Below are 13,062 nucleotides of genomic sequence, written 5' to 3' on the forward strand. Positions count from 1 at the left end.
TGATTTCTAAAATCATGAAAAACTAGAGGAAACAAGCTTGATGAGAAGGGGATGAAGATGGTTATGTTTTTGTTTTTGTTTTTTTTTTTTTTTTTCTCCCTCAGAAAGAGATTTACCTGGGTCCCTTACAGAAGCCAGGTTTCTCTGAAACTTCTAAAAATTTAGAATATTTTTAAAAAATTTTCCTAACACACATTTCTTTTAAATAATCAGTTTAAGTTTTTTTCTAATCCTGTTCCCATTCTGTAAATTCATCTACCACTGTTTTGTTTTGTTTTTTTGTTTTTTTTGTGGGTTTCTTTATACAGCAGAAATTACATCAAATTCATTTATTTGGAGATTCTGGGTGCCCCTTCCTGCAGGCATTCTCAACTTTCACATGAGGTTCTTGGAGCTCCTAGCTCTCTGGCCTTTGGGGAGTAGAAAGCATTCCCCAGCTCCCTCCTTCACACAGGAAAAGCTTCTTACCATGAGCACTGCCTCCCCCATGAGCTGATGTTCTCAGTTCCTACCTCCCCATCTCAGGTCCTACCCACTTTCTCAGATAAAGTGGGATTGGGGTAAGGGCTGATGGGGAGAAGGAGAAATGTTAAGCTTGATTACCCCATGGATGGTACTTCTGGGGTCACCTTAGTCTGGACACATTGGGGTGTGAGAAGCAATTGGTGAATTATTTTATTACCACTTCTCTGTTTTCTGCTGGGACCCCACACATCAATTTCAGTGCAACAGGAAAAGTCCCATCGACATCTTGATACTTGTGGTACAAAAAAAAAAAAAAAAAAAATGGTCTGTCTTTTATTCCCATCACTCAGAGCCTAGCATAGTACCTTGTTCTGTGAGCAGTGATGGAAACACTCAAAATACTTCTTAATTCTTATTATGGAATTAGGTATTTGAAACAGTGACCAGAAACTCTAGATCTCAACCTGAAAAACCTGCTGAAATTAGATTGTAGGTATCATGTAATGTATCCTGATGAAGTCACAGAGACATCCCACCCAGGAGGAAATTCCTAAACCCCACTCTGAACCTTTCCAGGGTTGTCTCAATCAACAGAAAAATCTCCCATATGGAGAAAGAACAGGGGCCATGTTTTAAAAATGAAATGCATGCTTACTGAGAAATGAAAAACAGAAACTTGATGAGACCATCTTTTATCTCTTTTTGAGCAAGCTCCTTGAACTTCAGAACGTTTCCTTAGCTCCTGGAATCTAATGTCACCAGAGTCCCAAATGGGAAACATTTTGCCACAACTCACAATTCGTAAGTAAGAATTCTCCTCCTTAAGATTTGATTCATATTGTGGGCCTCCTCACTGGATTTTCTCCCTTTCACAACTCAGATAAATAAAGTGTGTCTGTCCATGTGGTTGTATTTTCATACTCACAGCTTCAGTGAACATTTTTGGGTCATCAACTGAACACATTAGATACATCCCTCTGTAATGTATGCACTCAGAGAACAAAAACAAACTAGTGTGGAAGTTTTGGGAGAGGGGTGGATTTATCTAATTTTGTTGGTTTCAGCTTCCTATTGAAACTCATTTCACATCCTTATATAAACCAATTTTCCTCTCTGTACTTCCCTCACTCTCCCAGTAATAAGGGACACGTCTACTTTTATCAAACAAGTGCCACAGCAATTTAAGAAAAAAGTAGTTTGGGGACACCTGGAGGGCTTAGTTGGTTAAGCGCCTGTCTTCAGCTCAGGTCATGATCTCAGGGTCCTGGGATCAAGCCTGAGTCAGGCTGTCTGCCCAACGGGGAGCCTGTTTCTCCCTGTCCCTCTGTGCTCTCTCTTGCTCTCACTTTCTCTCAAACAAACAAACAAACAAATAAAGAAATAAAAATTTTTTTAAGAGAAAAAAAGAGTTTTAAAATAAAACTGAGTTTATGGAAGAAATCCTCTTTGTTCCATCAAAAATTTTGCAATTAACCATGTGCCCCTGGAATGTCTTCACCTCCAGTCTTCATTTTCCTCATCTATCAATGTAAAGCCAGGCTAATTTATTATCCATTGATTGCTTATTCTATAACAGTTTCCATGGAGGGCACTTACCATATGTTACCATTTTTATTTTGTATTCACAATAATGCTATATGAAAGGAATCCTAATCTGTATTTTATAGATGAAGAAATAGGTGCAGGAAGGTTAATAGCTTGCACAGCACATGAATAATTGCAAAACCTGATTTCAAACCCTCATTCATTCAATTTTAAAGCCCTGGTTCTATGTGCTATAATATGCTATCACCTAATTGAGCTCTGTACTCCCTAAACTATTCCTTTAGTTCTAGTTCTGAGCCATGAACTCATTTCAAGAGGCATCATTGGTAAATTATTACTGTTGGTTTTATTTATAATAAAAATAGTATACCTTAATATTTTGTAACAACTGTCATGCCATGAATGGTGGGGAAAAAAGAAATACACAGCCTCCTCAGAAGACCATCTTTACTGTTGGGAAGAGGTTTTTCTCCATCTGTGTCTCCCTTCTATTCCAATTTATTGTTTGTACTTTAGAGTGAATTTGATCATTGTTTCCTATCCCTCTCTTATGATGGGAAATACTAGAACAGGATGCGCTTAGGGGGAGATACAAAAATATTGTATTGAGACACCGCAAGGAATGTTAATTCCTTCTTTCAGTCACCGTTTCAGGAGTTGTCTGTACAGATTAAAAATAGAAGGAATGAAATGTCCATAGATGGACACATGAGGAGCCCAAGGCTTATGTAAAAGGGTTCTTCATCATCTACTCTTTTTGTTTTTTTCAATTTTTTTTTCTTGTGACGAGAACTTGCAAGATCTCTTTTAACAACTTTCAAATATGCAGCATTGTATTAGTAACTATAGTCAGTTTGCTGTACATTCCATTCCATGACTTATTTATTTTCTAACTTGAAGGTTGTTCCTTTTGACCCATTTAGCCCACCTTCCGTCCTCCACCCCCCAACTCTAGCAGCCACCAATCTAGTCTCTGTAGCTATGCCTTCTTCTCCTCTTTTAAATAGCAAAAATTCAATATCATCTGTGCCTGCTTTTTTTGCCCTTGGAGAAATAATGGTTAAGGAAGAGGGTGGAGAGGAAGGAAAGGTAGCTCCAACTGATAATTAACTGATTTAATCACAAATTATCTAATGTGCTTAGTAAGAATTATCTTCTCCATATGTGCTGGCTCAGAAAATGAAACACATCTTGTCCATCATGATTTTCCTATCAGCTAAACACTCGGTGAAAGGGAAGAAATATTTGTAAAGATAATACAGCACTTAAAAAAAAAATAAGAAATGAATGAGAATTTGTAGACCTCTTTTTTAACTTTGGCAAAGCTATTATAAATAGCATTTTTAAAAACCGTCTGGCTAAAACAAACAAATGTTTCCTGTCAGTATGGAAAAAGAAATTCCTGTCTAAAATTATGTTATCATGTTATCTGGCTTTTAGTCCACTTAATTAAGAAAGCTGTTAAATGTCATGCTACATGTCATCAAATGCCCTTTTTAAAACTGATTTCAGTTTTTCATGAGTTCATTCCAGTTTTGTGTTTTCACTACTTAATTCTTTAGGGTTTTTTTTAAGTAAAGAATCATTTTTAGGGATGCCTGGGTGGCTCAGTTGGTTAAGCGGCTGCCTTCGGCTCAGGTCATGATCCCAGCGTCCTGGGATCGAGTCCCATATCGGGCTCCTTGCTCCGCAGGGAGCCTGCTTCTCCCTCTGATTCTGCCTGCCACTCTGTCTGCCTGTGCTTGCTCTTGCTCTCTCTCTCTGACAAATAAATAAATAAAATCTTAAAAAAAAAAAAAAAAAAGAATCATTTTTAGAAGTCAAAGATACACTAGTCTTGCCATAATTACTTTTTGCATATCAGAGTTTAAAAGATACCCTAATATAGAAATACACTGAAGACCAAGTCGTCTACTAAAATATGATATAGCTTCACACATAGTATTACTACTTACTTTTAAAGAAAAAAAAAAAGATACAGAAATTGCTTGACCTGAGTTGAGCTACATTAAGTCTAACCCTCTAATTTTTCACATTAAAAAAAATTTGAGGTTCAGAATTTGAATGAAATAAAGTTACAAAATTGGTGGCAGAAAGCTGAGTTCCTTTCTGCAAGTTGTGGACTTGCTTCATGACTACAGTCTTCAAGAAACTTTATTAAGCCACTACTATGTGCCAGGTACTGGGTTAGGTTCTCATGATACAAAAGTAAACAAACAAACAAAGTAAACAACACAGGGTATCCAATCTGAAAAAGCTTATAATCCAATGGGAGAGTAAATAAATAAATTGATAATAAGTAAGTTTTTATTTAAGAATCTACTTAAAACCTTAGCAGCTTAAAACGATCTGCAATATACTTTTGTTATTTCACAGATTCAGTGGGTCAGGGATTGGGCATGATTTAGCTGATTCTCTGCTTCAGCATCTCTCACAAAGCTGCAATCAAGGTATTAGCCAGAGCTGAGGTCTCATCTGAAAACTCAACTGGAGAAGGGTTCACTTTCAAGGTCATGTGGTTGTTGGCAGGATTCAGTTCCTGCAGCCTTTTAGACTGAGTTCCTCACTTTCTTTCTGGCTATTATCCAAAGGCTATCCCCAAAACCTTACAACATGGATCTCCCCAACATGGTGGCTTCTTTTATCAAAAAATGCAAGGCCAAAGGGCAACAGAGAAAGTTTACTAAACAAGTGGATTCAGGGATAATTGGCGCCATTTTAGAGTTTATCCACCACAGAGTTTCATAGTAAAACATGATTAATGCTGTGAAAGAGAAAGGCATGAGGGCAGTGGGAGTACAGGGGTTAGACTTTGAACCAGACTAAAGAGGCTGGGCTGTCATTTGAGTTGAATTTAAAGGATGAGTATTTATCAGATCAATGAAGAGGAAATGAAAGTGACTCTGGACAAGAGCAAGGTCTGTAAATGCATAGTATAGACTCTAGATGGTGAAAAAAGTCTCAGAGACATTAAGACTAGCACATGGTAAATATTTAATAAACATCAAATGAATGAACAAAATGCTTTTGTAGCACTAGAAATGAGATTCCTCTCTAATATGCCACATAATAACCATATAAGTCAATCTCCATATCTTTAAGAAAGATAGAAGAGAGAAAATGACAAGTGTTAGGAGATAGAAGGAAGATATATTTTATAGTAAGGAGAATTCTTGAGAAAGCCAGAAACAAATGAAAAAGGAACAAAGTTTAGATCTCAATTCTAATATCTACTTAAATAAAAATAAATGAGGGAATTGCTGTGGTGTCATACCAGCTGGCTCTTTGTGGGGAGGGGAGGCATGGAATATTTTACAGGAACATAAGATCATAATGAAATCTTTACAAATAGTTGTCACTCCATTCCAGGAGGAAAAAAGTTTTCTAAAGCCTTTTCGAGCTCACCAAAATCCTGTACAATTTCTGACTCAAACACATAGGTAATACATCACCTCTAGGACCCAAGACAAGAGATGGTGTATAGTTCACATGTTTATATCAGACTTAGTATTTTGCCTTGATATGCAATATATATATTTCTACTCTAGCTGAAGAGCATATTTTTCAAATAAGGTAAAAAAAGAGTATTATCACTTATATTAGCAGTAATTACATAAAAGGCTAATATCTTTAAGTTATAACCATTATAGAAATGTTTTGATTGAAAAGCTGAGTGATAATCGTATTTCTTTTTGCATGTCAAGTATGATTATATGAAATATACTGAATAGGACTACACATTATGGTCCTTCCATTTATATAAAGTCAGACTTAAAATATTAGTCAAAGTTAGTCATACAGTTGTCCAATGGTGATGGGTAATCACACGTGGCACCAGTTTTCAGAAAAAAAGCAGCAGGCTCTTAGAGTCCATTAGTGAAGGTATCCTCTTTTTACTGCCTCTTCGAATGCTGGATTCTTTGCCTTCTTTTCTTCACCATTGTGGCACACGCAATCTCTTCTGATTGTGTGTGTGTGTGTGTGTGTGTGTGTGTGTGTGTGTGTGTGTGAGAGAGAGAGAGAGAGAGAGAGAGAGAGATACTTTGTAAGTGGGCATAGAGAGAAATTTAAAAAGTACAGTTCCTTTCTGCCAATTCTCCACAAATCTGCAACAGAACCAAAATCCTTGAAGTAAAAAAATTTTTATAGAATATGGAGCATGGACCAGTGGGAAAGAAGATAATTTCATTATTTTTAAAATATAAAAATAAAGGTAATATTTAAGACATAGGTGATATCAAAACATTCTTTGAGAGTATTATAGAAAAGACAAAATCTTCAGGTGACTTAAGGTTCAGAAATATTTTTTAATTTCTTTGATGTGAGGATGTTCTAAGGTAGAAAACTTAACAGCTCTTGATTATGTACACCAAATTTTGAAAGAACTATGTATTCAATTATGTAGACTATCTCTCTTAAACCTGCTATAAAGGAAAAAGGCAGGACTTTGGGAACTTTAGCCAGTTTATTAATCTATAGAACACGCTAATTGAATTATAAGGAGTCAATCCATTTTAGAGCCTAAGAGCTTTTAACAGGGAAAAGACACAAGTAACCTAGAAATGGTAAAACCTAGAAGGCTCTGGTGAGGTATACACAAAACAAACTAATCCATAGGGAGTCTCCCCAGCTCAGGGTAGGAAAATTTATTTAATAACTCCTGCATTTTGAAAAAAAGTTATTGAAAACCTATTCACTATTTCAGAGTCTAAATTTCCTAGATGACATCACTTGTTTTATGGAAAAAATAACTATTGCTTTGATTTATAAGTAAGATTTTGTTCCCTCTGTTAGATGTGTGTTGAAGCTGCCCATCCCTGACTTCCATGCTTTCTTAACTCCTCTTTTCCATCTCTTTATGTATTCAGATTGCATTTTGAGTGCTTTCCTCATGCCTTCAGTTTATCTAGTACTTGGTTTAGCCCATCTCTTGAGGTCTTATTTTAATAACATATTTTCATTTTTAACAAACACATGGCATTTCTGTAATTGGTATTTGATTTTTTTTTAATCTGCCCTTTTGTACAATATTCCCTTCTTTTCTTTCAGGATTTTCTTCATTCTTTTATCACTAATCATTTTTTTTCATAGTTTATGTGCTTTTTTTTGTTTTGAAATGTCACTTTAGGGGTGCCTGGGTGGCTCAGTAGGTTAAGCCTCTGCCTTCAGCTCAGGTCATGATCTCACGGTCCTGGGATCAAGCCCAGCATCAGGCTCTTTGCTCAGCAGGGAGCCTGCTTCCCCCTCTCTCTACCTGCCTCTCTGCCTACCTGTGATCTCTCTGTCAAATAAAAAAATAAATAAGAAATGTTACTTTAAATATTTCTGCTATCATTTATTCCTCACAATACTACATGTATTTTTAAGGCTTTAATTTTTATTGTTTTTATTGGATACTAAATATATAAAAATAACTTTGACTTGTGTGTAAGGCTTAAGAATAACAATACCATGAACATTCCTATATTCACTCTCTAGTTTTAAAATGACTGTTAATCAGAACAATGACTGGGAGCCAGATTCACTGTGTGGGCCTCTCCAGTTCCTTCCCTCTCTCTTCTTCCCCAGGTAACCATGATCCTGAATTTTATGCTTATTTTTCTTTATGATTTTATCATTCCTAACACAATTATTTTTACATGTATTTCAAGCATCTTTTAGATAACTACACTATCAACAGTTTAATTTATCTTATAGAATCCTTCCATTGGTTGCCTCAACTAACTCTCTCTTAAGCAGTGAGTTCCTGCTTGTGCCTTATAATTTCTGTCTGTGAGCTTGACCTCAGAGAAAGCTGCCTCTCAACGTCATCCTGATTACACCCTGAAGTATAGAGATGGCTTTTGGAGACTAGCTTTGCATTTCTTCTCCTGGAGCTCTACAAGTTTCTCCAGTTCACCCCAGCTTTATCTTAAACTGCACCACTTGGATTATTCCAGTTCAGGTCCCACAGGCAGCCTAGACTGGATTTCCAATTTCCAGGGGTCCTTCTACCCACGGCGCAGAGCAGACAATCTGTTTCCATGCTGCATCACCACGCAATATACCAGGCCTGTCTCTGGACCAGAGTTTCCTAGCTCCCTCGATGAACTGAAAAAACTATTTCCAGATCTATTTCCCATTGTACAAAGAGCTTTAGACATTAGCTTTATATATCCATGCAACTACCTTTAACCTGCCTGGCATCAATCATCACTCATTATTATGAATTAAGTTCTCTCCCTTTCCTGTGACTTAGAGATACTCTGTTCTGACATTTGAACTCAGCTTTATAGCTAATATTTTATAACTTCTTTTGTAGCTTTTATAACTTCTTTTATATTTCAAGTTAGAAGATACCTTCCTTACATCTGCTTAGTCAACCAACCTTTCCAGAAATAAATACTGGAACTAAAAAAGTAAATTTGGGGATCTTTATAGGATTTTGCTTAATACTTTCTTGAAGTACTTCTTTGTAAGAAATAGACTCATTTATCTGAATTATCAAACTTCCGTTTCTGTTGAATCTTCTGGGGTTTTTTGTGAACTTCTTTATTAACATTAAGAAACACTGTTGGGACACCTGAGTGGCGCAGTCAGTTAAGCAGTTGCCTTCTGCTTAAGTCATGATCCCAGTCTCCTGGGATTGAGTCCCACATCAGGCTGCTTGCTCTCGGGGGAAACTGCTTCTCTCTCTGCCTCTCTGCTTGTGCTTCCTTGCACACGTGCTCTCTCACTCTCTCTCTGACAAATAAAAAAGAAAGAAAGAAAGAAACACTTTGTTGTGAAAAATGATACAAGATCTTAAGTCTGTTTAAATTACTACATGTGATTAGTAAGTGGCCAAAACATAGTTGAATATCACTTACTTTGGCACACAAAATATGAGGGAGAAGGGCTTGCTTGCCCTTCTTCGTTAATAGTTCAAATCTTTAAGTCTTCTACTAAAGAGAGATCTGAGTGAATTTTCAGACTCAGATATTAGGGACATCCTTCCTCCTTTCAAAAGCCATATGAAACTACCACCTATGAATTTGTCTAAGTCATTTTATATATCTTTATATATCGAAACAGTTTTTGCCTTTAGTGTGACTAACATGTCCAGTATTCACCCTATTAATCTATTTCCCTATTATAAGTCCTTAACTTATATAAGTCTCTCACTACTTTGAGAGAAAATATTTTTCTTCTTGTTTTTTACTATTATTTTATTTTCCTGCCTTCTGATTTGGGGGCAATTGCTGATTTGGGGGTATTTCTTCTAAAAATCTCATTTTATGTGCCATTTTTTAAAGAAGTAGCAAGCATATGTGTTAAGATTCCCAGTTCTGGGGACACCTGGGTGGCTCAGTGGGTTAAGCTGCTGCCTTCAGCTCAGGTCATGATCCCAGGACCCTGGGATCGAGCCCTGATGGGGCTCCTTGCTCAGCAGGGAGCCTGCCTCTCTCTCTGCCTATGACTGCCTCTCTGCCTGCTTGTGTGCTTTCTCTCTCTCTTTTTCTGACAAATAAATAAATAAAATCTTTAAAAAAAAAAAAAAAGAAAAGATTCCCATTTCTGGGGTCGGACTGCCTATGTTTCTAATCAGCCTCTACCACTTACTATGAATTGAGTTACCATAGCAAGCTTTTTATTTTTATTTTTTTTTTTAAGATTTTATTTATTTATTCGACAGACAGAGATCACAAATAGGCAGAGAGATAGGCAGAGAGAGAGGAGGAAGCAGGCTCCCTGCTGAGCAGAGAGGCCGATGCGGGGCTCCATCCCAGGACCCTGGGATCATGACCTGAGCCAAAGGCTTTAACCCACTGAGCCACCCAGGCATCCCCATAGCAAGCTTTTTAGCCCTTGTGTTCTCATATTATGCATCAAGAAAATAGGAATGATGATGCTAGTGATGATAGAGCCTACCACATAGGGCTGTTACAAGGACTAAATGAATTAATACACATAAAGCACTTAGAACAGCCCTAAGTTTATGTTAATTATTCTTATTATATTTCAAATATCTGTAATGCTTTTTGCACAGGCATCTCTAGAAAGTGTTCCTAGCCATAATCTAGCCTAATGATTTTGTAGTTTTATGGGAAATCTCAAGGCACAATATCTTGAGGGATATAGAAACAATCCTGTGTTACCACTTTTCATGATCTCTTGCTTTTTTCATGAATGGATGCCTTAAAGGTAATGAATCCAAATAACCCTCATTTTTTTTTTTAAATCAAAACCCTTTGTTGAGACTATTTACAGGAACTCTCTTGGGAATGGAGGGAGTTGAGGCAACAGAAGAACCCTTCAGCTTTGTGGCCAGAGAGGGCCCTCACCCCAGCCCTACTGGTCCTGTGGGCCAAGATAAACATGCTTGGCAAGAAGTGCCTTGCTCACTCCACCCTGTCAACTCAGAGGTGAAGGTTTTGGACTGTGGTATTGCTACTCCACCCAACTCCTGTTCCATTTTTAATATACCTTTGTGATAAAATGTATTGTACCCATTTAAAAAAATGTCTTGAAGGTGTGGTTGACAAGAAGAAAAGCAATATCCTGCCACTGCCTCAGACATGAAAGGCACTCCAGCCCCAGCTCATGGCCCACCCTCTCTACTTGGCTGTACAGTTCAGACTCCACATTTTGTTCAATAAAAGCAACAATATTCACATACTTCACCACCTGGGAAAATGCCATAAATTGTCCCAGTCATGTGTGCCCTGGCAAACACCCAGGTATTTCACTGAGCCCTCAATAGCCAATCACAGAAAGAATATCAGCACACCTTGCTTTTCTTAAAAAAATGTGTTGCTAAAACTATATGAAAATAAGATGTTTGCAAGTTAAATCACTTCTTAAATGCATTAAGGATTTTCTGCTTAATGAATTCTTTGGAGGACTATTCACTGAATAATAAAATTCCTTTGTAAATTAATAGTGACCTTATTTTGTAAATCTGATTTTCCTTAAAGCATGATGTACCAATAATTCTAGCTTCTCCAGTGTAGGTGTCATGTAATCTTTGGGTGATCAGTTTTCTTTAGGGGAATATTAGGGCACAAGATTCAATGGCCTCTGCAAGTAACTTCAAGCTCAAAATGCACTGTCTTCCTAAGGCAGTCTAGGAATAATTAGAGGAATGTCCTTTTGTTTGCTTATTCTTTCTGATTTATCATTCTCTCTGTAGTCCAGGGAGTGTGAACTTTCTACTAGCAGTTTCTCAGACAGCTCCATCTGATACTTCAGGATGGGACTGGCCCGAATGCCTTGAGGACATAAGAGAGAGAATAAGAACCATGGTAAACTGACATTCTGTGGCTCCCTCAGAAATCTCTTTCCATGACTATCTTTCCATTTTGGCACAAAGAATAAATCATTAAAGGTCAGGAGTGCCTTTAACAATTTTATAGGTTAGGACCTTCTTTCTGGATGATTCCAGAAGCATAAGATATTACATACAATATTTCATCATTTGCCATGAGCATCGGTGATGTCCAAAAGGAAAACTGTATTAACTCCCCTTCAGATGCTGGAAAAAAGTACCATGAGGTAATTAGGTTACTTGCCCCAGAGGCTAAAGATGCTGAATTTTGTGACAGAATTACTAAACTATGCTGCCTCATGTTGAAATGTCTGACACCAGAAGAATTTTAGTTAATAACTTCCCCTGTCACCCCCACTGAACATCACACTCTTCATGCAGGAATTCATAAATTCACCCACTCACCACTGGAATAATCTCAAAAGCAAAAGACAGCTGAAAAGGTAATATTTTAAGCATTAATGAGATATTGGTGAACCTCAGTTCACCCAAGCCACAAGCCTCCAAACACAAACATAACTAGTATTTTAACTCCCCCTCTGGCTAAAGAAACACTTCCATTAGTAGAAACATTTGAAATCACAGAGATAAAAAGAATGTGTGATTCACATAAGTATTATTTCATCTCATCTAATGACATAAATAAATGTGATAATCAATATGAAATGGCTTGGCAGGCTTCAAAGAATGAAGAATCATTTTTGGCATTATTAGTGGTTGTATGAATAATAGCATTGTAAACTATAGGCTGACATTAAAAAGACTATTCAAAGAAATTATAAAACACTTTATGCCAGTAAATATGACAACTTATAAGAAGGTATTATCGAACTGACAAAATAGGAAATCTGAATGGTTCAATTACATTAAAGAATTTGAACTTCTTTTTATAAACCTTTCCACAAAGAAAACTCTACATCAAGATAGTTCACCTGTAAATTATCACAGAACTTGAAGAATAAATAACTCCAATATAACACAAACACTTCCAGGGATAGAAGAAAAAGGTAAGAAACACTTCTCTATTATGTATGAGCCCAGCATAATCCTGATGCCAAAACCTGACAAGGATGTTGCAAGAAAGAAAAACAGCAGACACATAGATGCAAAAATCATAAACAATATTAGCCTGACCTAGTGGGCTTTATTCCAGGAATGCAAGGTGGTTTATGATTCAAAAACCAATGTAATTTACCACATTAACATTAAAAAGCAGAAAATTACATACCAAACTCAAATTCAGAAAAAGCACTTGATAAAATTCAACACCCATTGATGATAAAAGTGTCTACAAACTAAAGGGAATTTTTTAATATGATAGCATACTTAGCAAAATTTCTTCAGCAGACATTGTCCATGCTTGTAACTTTAGGGACAAAACAAGAATGCCCACTATCACCAATTTTTTTTAATTATACTGGAGGCCCTAGTCAGTACAATAAGGAAAGAAACAGGAATAAAAGGTATAATAATTGAAAAGTAAAAATATATATATACTACTTCCATTAATCATTATTGCAAGGAAGAAGTGCATTTATCATGTCTATTGAGTACAAGGGCCAATGTTCAAAAAGTGATTAGCTTCTATATACAAACATTAGACAAATAGAAACTGAAATTTTTAAAAGATGGCATTCACAATAGCATTGAAAACACCCATTTAGCATGTATGTGCAAAGGAATTTAAAAAATAAGGATCAAGAAATTACTATTATAAGAGTAATAATAATCTGATGAGACCAGCGCTTTAAAATAAATCCATATTC

At 36.5% G+C, this 13,062-nt stretch overlaps 1 protein-coding gene across 3 annotated transcripts in view; it reads left to right on the forward strand.

The window, feature by feature from the left end:
* Positions 1–13,062, forward strand: part of COL8A1 (collagen type VIII alpha 1 chain) — a 154,901-nt gene that overhangs the window by 24,212 nt on the left and 117,627 nt on the right. The window lies entirely within an intron of this gene.

Source organism: Mustela nivalis (assembly GCF_964662115.1).
Source record: "Mustela nivalis genome assembly, chromosome: 1".
Classification (NCBI taxonomy): Eukaryota; Metazoa; Chordata; class Mammalia; order Carnivora; family Mustelidae; genus Mustela; species Mustela nivalis.